The sequence below is a fragment of the Mustela lutreola genome, chromosome 4 (assembly GCF_030435805.1).
Source record: "Mustela lutreola isolate mMusLut2 chromosome 4, mMusLut2.pri, whole genome shotgun sequence".
NCBI lineage: Eukaryota > Metazoa > Chordata > Mammalia > Carnivora > Mustelidae > Mustela > Mustela lutreola.
Genome location: NC_081293.1, coordinates 51453375 through 51462036, shown reverse-complemented (window position 1 = coordinate 51462036; position 8662 = coordinate 51453375).

Below are 8662 nucleotides of genomic sequence, written 5' to 3'. Positions count from 1 at the left end.
TAAAGAGACTGAGGTACGTAGAGAAAAGAGATCGGTCTTGTCTCACTCCCATTTCACCCATATCCTTATCCCTTCTTTTCTTTAGATCCTCAGCATCTCCAGTCCATCAGTCTTGGGGAATCTTGCTGGGCTTTTACTAACCTATGGGGGGAGTTTCCATGGGGGGAAATCCCAGTTAGATTTTAAGATCCTTGCTCCCTTCCGTATCTTTCCCTTACCCTGGCGGCTGCAGGGGGAGATTTCAATTACTGAACAGTTGAGGCCTTGCTGAACTGAACAGAGGGGGCAAAAAGTATAAATATGATGAGTTCTACTCAGTACCGCCCCCCCACCGCAGCTCCCAGCCTGATGGGGAAACCCTACGAGTGAGCATCCAACCCTCCCCCCCAAAGCCCCCCACCCCCACCGTTTCCCGTAGTCCCTGCCAAAACCAGAAGATCTTAAAACAACAACACTCCATGTTTCTCTTCTGCTCAAAAGCCTGGGTTCTCCTTGTTCTTAGATCAAGTTGAGCCTGTGGCTGGTAGGTCTCTGAGGTTTGATTTGCCTTTCTTGTCCTTTCTGCCTTTGTGTGTGTCCTACTTTCCTTCAACCTGAGCTCCTGGAATCAGTGGCTACTTTCTGGTCACTCAAATGAACCCTATTACACCCTCCTGCAAAACTTTGTTAATGCCTTTCCCTCTATCTGGAATGGCCTCTGTTCTCTTCATCTGGCTTACTGCCTTTTTTTTTTTTTTTTTTTTTTTAATATCTCAGTTTACACACCACTTCCCTGCACCCTCCCACCTGGTACTGAGTTAGGGCTCCTGTAACCCTCTCTCAGAACACTTACCACACTAAGGATTTCCTGTTGAGAGGCTGTCTCCTTCACTGGATGGTAACTCCAAGGGGGCACAGATGGGCTATTTCTTCAAGGAACAAATGAAGAAAAGAACATTTGTACATAACATTAAGTATGTAACGTAAGTATTCTCTATGGTCTCATATCCTAAGATGTTTTCAATTTAATAAGGGGGATACAAAAAAATCTCATGAAAATATTATTTTGAACCCATATTCTGTAAATACCAAATAAGTGAAAGTTCAAGGAGGTTGGAGAAGAGAAATATCTATAGTTTTCTAGCCATTTATTCAGATTTTCAAAGTGCAAGATGTGTTAGTTGACACAGGTGAATGGAAAACACTGCCCTGCCCCCGCCCCGCCCCACCCCGTGACCGCCTCTCCTACTATTCAGGCATGTATGTCTCAAGGCAGCAGCTAGGGCTCCCTTTTTTAAAATCTTTCTCACTTCACATATTATAGCTATCATAGTTCAGTACCTTATTAGCTCTTGACTGAGCTGCTGCTACAAGAACCTTCTAATTGTTCTTTCTCAGCCTCTCTTGCCTCTAATACATTATACATACACTTGCTAGGTTAATTTTCTTGATTTCTTTAATTCCCTTGCCTCCATCTTCATGAAATCTTCAGAGGCTCTGCATTGTCCACATGAAACACTTGGCTCTTCATAATCTGGTTCTCAACTCCTTCTAAAAAATTTTAAGATGCATTACAAAATTATGAAAGAAACACGTTCCCTTCAACCAGCAAAGCACTCAAAGATATATAAAGAGAAACTTTATGATCTCACCCATCTCCTCCCTATTTCCCACCTAGGTTCCTGAGATTTCCAGGATATACAGCCGGGATATAACTTCTATCCCTTTCTCCACACTCAGCATGCTCATATGTGCTCACATATATGGGACTATTATGTTTTTGCTTGTTTATACAAACAGTGAATATAATAGAGCTGCCTGTTCCTCAATCTTTTTTTTTTTTTAAGATTTTCTTTATTTATTTGACAGAGTGAGAGAAAGCACAAGTAGAGAGGGAGAAGCAGACTCCCCACTGAGCCTGAAGCCCAAAGTGGGACTTAATCCCAGGACCCTGGGATCATAACCAGAGCCTGAGGCAGTTGCTTAACCAACTGAGCCACCCAGGTGCCCCTCATTCTTTCTTGATAATAAATGGGTCTATAGATATAGAGGTAACTTAATTATTTTTAGCTGCATAGTATTCCTTAGAATGAAGATACCCACGTATTCAACCATTCTTCTGTTGGTGGTCATAAAGGTAGTTATCAGGGTGGGGTTTTTTTTTTTTTTTTTTCTTTAACTAACAATTTCGTGAGTCTATATCCTTGTGGTCAGTGATTTTGTTTCTGTAGAATAGATTACAGAAGTGCAGCTGGCTATACCCCAGCCAAATCTAATTTCTTTGTTCTTACCACATGCCTTGTTTTGTCCCATTTCTTGTGTCACCTCTCCCTGGAAGTCCCTTGTCTCCCATGCTTGTGTATCCAACTTCCAGCCAATACTGCAATGCCCAAGTCTGATACCAGAATTTAGATATCTACCTTCCTCCTTTCTCATAATCTTATCATTGTGGCAATGTGCCGGGCCCAGTGTCTACTCCAGTCGTTACGATCCTATTTTCATTTTTCCTAATCCTTGTAGCTAGGGAGAATCAAGTGACCCAGTTTTGCAAATGAGACACAAGTAGAAGTATGGAGGTGGCAAAGCTGATCTCCTGATCAAAGGAGATGATGCAGATGTTTTGACACTTCCCCTTCTCCTCTTTCTCTTTTATTCCTTCTATGAACTTGGATATGATATCTATAGCTGTAGCAGCCACTTGTGATCATGAGGAAAGGTCCAGGAGAACAGCAGAGAGACACTTAATCATGACATCGTTGGGACACTGGGCCATCTCCAGTAATCACCCGCCTCCAAAATTTTTCTTATAGTAGAAAAATTAAATCCCTACTTGTACAAGTCATTGACATTAGGGATTTTTATATTTGTAATCAAACATATCTTTTACCTGTCCCCTTTGGCAAATCTTATTTCCATTGGTGTTAAAATTTGGGGGATACTACCACAGGGGCCCAGAAAAGTTAGAGAAGCTATTAGAGACTCACCTTCAAACATTTTTGAAAGATAGTATTTTAGAATAGCCAAGTAGCCAAGAGTCTCTTGGAGTTAGGTCTGGCCATATCTTTAACCCTCAGTATCACTGTAAACTATTGTATAGTGGGCAAGTAGTGCTTTTTGTTTGGTTGGTTTGTTTTGTCTTTACCTTCTTTGCCTGCCTATCATCTGAATCTCCTTCCTGTTTCTTGGAAGCAGAGCCTGCTTCCAACCACGAAAGCTGAAGGGGCCACATCCTCCCTCTTCTCCCATCACCTTCCCCTCCCTTATCTTCATCTGAGTAGATCATAGTGCTACCAGCACATGGTGGGCTCTGGGGTCCAAATGCTTGGTTCCGAAGAGCAGTACTGCCACATTTCCTAGATGTGTGACTTGGGGCAAGGTTCTTAACCCCTCTGAAGTCTTGGTTTCCTCCTGGGCAACATGGATGTAATAACGGTACTTATCTTTCAGGTTGATGGGTAAATTAAATGAGACAATGCATATATCTGGCACAGAGAAAGTTCTCAAAGTGATGACAATGATGATCTCTCTGTGTTCTTTCTTACCTCTGAACCACTGGGGTGTTGTCGATGCCATACATCTGACACTTAATTATTAACTAATGGATGATATCTTTCACTAGCTACTTAAATTCATATTGTTTAACTGTGTGCGTGTGTATGTGTGTGTGTTGACTTTCCCAATTAGATTTTAAGATCCTCCAAGCCTAAACAGATGCTTTCTTTATATTTCTAACTCAGACTAGCAGAAGGCTAAGCTAAAGTAGGCATGAATGAGCATTTACGAAAATGAATAATAAAACATCCAGGGGTTGTATAGTCCTTTACATGATTTCTTTTAATCTTTGCAACAGTCCTAGAGGGCATGTAATGTTATTCGCATTTTACAGGTGAGGAAACAGGTTGGTAGAGAGGAACTCATTTGCCCAAGTTCCAAAGGTCAGTGCTCTCTCCTGCCTCACAATGGTGTCCTTCAGGTTTTAGAAATTCTGGCAATGCATCCCTGTCATGCTCTTGTGTCCAAACTCACCTTTTCTGTCAGCCCAGTTCAGCATCCCTGGCAGCCCTAACATTCTCTCCATGTGTCCGTGGGAAGAGATATTGGAGATGGATCATTAAAGGAATAAAACTGGTTATGAAAGAACAGGGCCGTGCACACACCCACAGTTAATGCATGTCACCCAGAATGCCGGCGATGAGGACGTCTATGTACCTAACCGCTGGTCACTTGAGAAGTGAGATCGTGGGGGATTTCAACTTCTTGCTCACCTGGAGTTTCTACTGCAAACATTTGTTGCCTTTATAAATAGGAAAAGACAATATTTTTGTTTGCTTGCTTGTTTAGTGGAGACAATGATGCAGTGCCTCCAGAACTCTCCTAGCTTCCTTGCTCCTCCCAGTTCTCTTTTACTGAAAAATGCTCCCAATCAAAGGAACTTCTTTTTTCTCCTTCCTCCTCTGAGCCAGGTGGGCAGAGGCCCATCCCTGGCACTTATTAGTCACAGGTTTGAAATGCAGGGGAGGGTTGGGGAGGGAGAAATGATTGGTGTGGGGTGGGAATTTGGGGATTCTTTTATCCCCTGCATCTCAAAGGCTGACAGGCTCTTGAGGGGTGGAAATGACTGGTAATTAGTGAACCTTCTCGGCAGCACACACTAAAGACACACTTCACAGTCTCTGTGACCTCTGCAGCCCGGTGAGGCTTTGTTATGTAGATGCTCTTAATTGGGTGAGTCACTTACTGCAAACAGCTTCGGGAGAGAGTACTGTAGGCTGTTTCAGGGCGGTTTCTTACCAGGGGTTCTACCTCAGGAACTAGGGGGCTTAAAAGAAGTGGCCTCTCAGTAACTGCACTCTAACCTATAGAAGTGAGAAGTGATCCCATGGCTTGGAGTTAGCAGGATGAGCATTTTGGGGGAGGGTTAAACTATGGCCTTCATCTTCCTCCTCCCTCTCTCCCCATCTCCTTCAGGTTATAGATCACCTATTCTGGGCAAAGCTGAGACTATTTTGAGATATAAACTGGGTTCTCTATATTCAAGGAGTTGTCCCTCTAGTTAAGACAGATGTAAATGTACATAACAACACCGCAGGGTGGGAATCAATGCCAGGCGTGTGGAAGAAGTCTTTACAATGATGTTTCAGACCCTGGAGCAGTCAGTGAGGGCTGGAGCCTTGGAGAAGTCTTGTCAACAAGGGCAAGCAGGACCTGGAAGTGGTTATGGGGAGAGGGAGTCCCAGGATGAGACTTCATGAACAAAGGCATCACCAGATCACTGTCACACCCAGAGTCATGGCTCCCAGCACACTGAACTTGACTCCGATGTCAGATACACTGAGTGACGAGAGAGAATGACTCAGCGGGTCCTCAAATGGGCTGTATTTACATTGTCACATGCTGATGATGGTCCTGAGTGTCCTGTCGGCTGCTTCTTCTATAGGAGGGCACAGTGCATACAGACTTTTAACTGCAGCAATCCACCCCTGCCCCGCACCCCACCCACAATGTGGTATTTTGGTGAGCGGTTCCATCTTGGCTCCTCTATTCTTGTCTTGCAAATAGACATCAAGCCCTGGCAGTTGGGCTGCAATCTCTTTGTGGTCTCTCCCTTCAGGCCCTGAAAGGGGTCAGGTGTACTTTCAGAGTCTGTGAGGACATTTGCCTGAGCCTACTCTCTTCTTCCGATTGATCTTCCTCCAATTGTCAGTCCTGTTGCCCTAAAACATGAATGTAACAACGTTACTCCATTGTGCTCCAAGTGAGGCCTGTGTAGGTCTTTATGGACTGGCCCCTGCCTGTCTCTTTTGCTCTCTTTCCGTCTTCAGTGTCACCAATGACTTCCCTCCTGTTAAATCCAATGGTTAATTCTTTGTCCTCAGTTTACTTGACCTTGAATAGCAATGGACGAATTGATCACTCTTTTTTCTTCTTATTCCTTAATATTTTGTTTATAAAATTTTTTCAAACTTATGAAAAAAAATTAAAGAACACGATAATGAAAAAAATTTAAAGAACACGATAATGAATGCCCTTTCCCTTCATTTAGACTTATCAGCTGTTAACATGTTACCATGTCGGCATGCTGTCTTACACACACACACACGCATTATTTTTTTCTGAACCATTTGAAAGCTGTAGGTAACTTGATGTTTACCCCTAATTCCTTCAGCTTGCATCTCTGAAGGAAAAGCACATTCTCTTATGAAACCACAATACAATGAGTGCACCCATGAAAAGAAATATTAATTTAGTATTATCGGTAACATTATCAAATGGTTCACATGTAAACATTTCTGATTGTCCCTTAAATGTCTTTTTAGCTGTTTTTCTTTTCCCTAGTTTCAGTATCCAACAAAAGATCACACATTGCTCTCAGTGGTCATGTTTCTTTAGTCCATTTTTATCTAGTACATTCCTTCCTGTTCCCTACCGCCCTATGACACTGACATTTTGGACAGTGTAGTTCAGTTGTCTTGAAGAGTGTTTCACTTTCTAGATTGTCTCTTTCCTCATGGAGAGAGTCTGGGGAAACGTTTTGGCAAGAATCGCATGTAGTCGTGTGTGACTCCCACTGCATCTCATCTGAGGTCCATATGATCAGGTTGTCTTACCCTGGGAGATGCTAAGTTTGGGCTGGTGACCACCAGATCGGCCCACTCTAAAGGTACATTTTCCACTTTGTAATTTATAGATAATCTGTGAATTTCCATGTGAATTTCCTGCTCACCCAATGCTTTCAGCATCCCCTGGTGGTCTTTGGCTGAGTTGGTCATTATGTTAGAACCCCATCTTTTTTTTTTTTTTTTTAAAGATTTTATTTATTTATTTGACAGAGAGAGATCACAAGCAGACAGAGAGGCAGGCAGAGAGGGAGATAGAGGGAAGCAGGCTCCCTGCTGAGCAGAGAGCCCGATGTGGGACTCGATCCCAGGACCCTGAGATCATGACCTGAGCCGAAGGCAGTGGCTTAATCCACTGAGCCACCCAGGCGCCCTAGAACCCCATCTTTTTTCATTTCCTTTCTTTTCTTTTCTTTTTTTTTTTTTTTTAAATATTTTATTTATTTACTTGACAGAGATCACAAGTAGGCAGAGAGGCAGGCAGAAAGAGAGGGGGAAGCAGGCTCCCCACTGAGCAGAGAGCCCAATGTGGGGCTTGATCCCAGGACCCTGAGATCATGACCCAAGCCGAAGGCAGAGGCCCAAACCGCTGAGCCACCCAGGCGCCCCTCTTTTCTTCTCTCTCTCTTTTTAAAAAGCATTTCTTTCTTGGCTTCCAGAGTCTGACTTGCATTCCGTTCTTCTTACCTCTGCAGCTTCTCATTCTCAGTCTTTATGGCTCTTTCCCTTTTCCTTGACCTCTCGCTGTCAGTGCTTAGGACCCAATCCTCAGATCTTTTTCATCCTATCTTGTGGCTTTAAATGCCATCTAAAAACTGAGGACTCCCAAATCTCCAACTCTAGTTCATATCTGCTTCCTTAAGTCTAAGTTTCTATATAGACCCCTTCCTTGGCCTTTCTGCTTGTATATGTCAAAGTCATCCCAAACTTCTTAGGTCCAAAAGTGATCCCCTGATCTTCCTGTCCCCTAACTTGCTCATCCATTTCAGTATGTCTGCTTCATTCTCCCAGTTACTCAGGTCAAAGCCTTGAAGTTACTCTTGTCTCCTGTGTTTCTCATGCTCTCCATGTCCAATCCAACAGGAAATTCTGTTGATGTCATCTTCAAAATATATGTAGGCACTCGTCACTGTCTCCAGTGAGTCCTCTGCTAGTCTGCTATCAGCTTTCCCTGTTTTGGCCCTTCCTTCTCCATGGTCCATTCTCAATATACCAGCCAAAGCAGTCTTTACAAAATATGCATCCTTTTCTCAAGGTTCCGCATCTCACCTGGGAGTACAAGACCAAGTCCTAGTCTTAGTCTATCAGGCCTTAGATGATCTCCTTCTCCTCCTCACACCATACCCTGCCTCCTGATTTCATTTGCATTGTTCTTCCTCTTGTTCATTCCACTGTAGCCACTTTGATGTCCTTGCTGTTTCCCAAACCTGCGAGGCACTCTCTTGCCTCAGGGCCTTTGAACTTGCTGTTTTAGCTGCCTTGAACATTTTCCCCCTAGATGTGCATCTGGCTCTCCCTCACCACCTGCAGGACTTGACTTATATATCACTTTCTTTGTGGGGCCTTCCCTGATCATTCTATCTGCCCCCGGGGACTTCTTATTCCCTTCCTGTGCTCTTTTATTCTCCACAGCACTTATCACCACTAAATATTTGGTATTTACTTGCTTATTATCTCTCCCCACACTGAAAGTAAGCTCCACAAGGATAGAAACTTGTTTTCTCTATTGCTCTGTCCCCACAATTTAGATTAGTATCAAGCATATAGCAGGTACTCAATAAATACTTTATGAATAGTATTATTCAATGAGTATTATTACTCATGATTTGAATGAGTGAATTTCCAGTACCTAAGCATAAGCTATAAACCCTCTGGGTTCTAAGGACTGACAGTCTAAAATTTCTGCATTCTCTGCTGGCCACTGGGAGCTAGTGCAGTAGGTGGGAGGCCAGACTATGTCCCAGATCAGGGTTCAGAGTTCAGACGGTAGCAATGCGATGGAACCCATGCATGCAACATTGGCCTGTGCTTTGTGTGCCTATTTACTTACACAAATGTTTATGTGC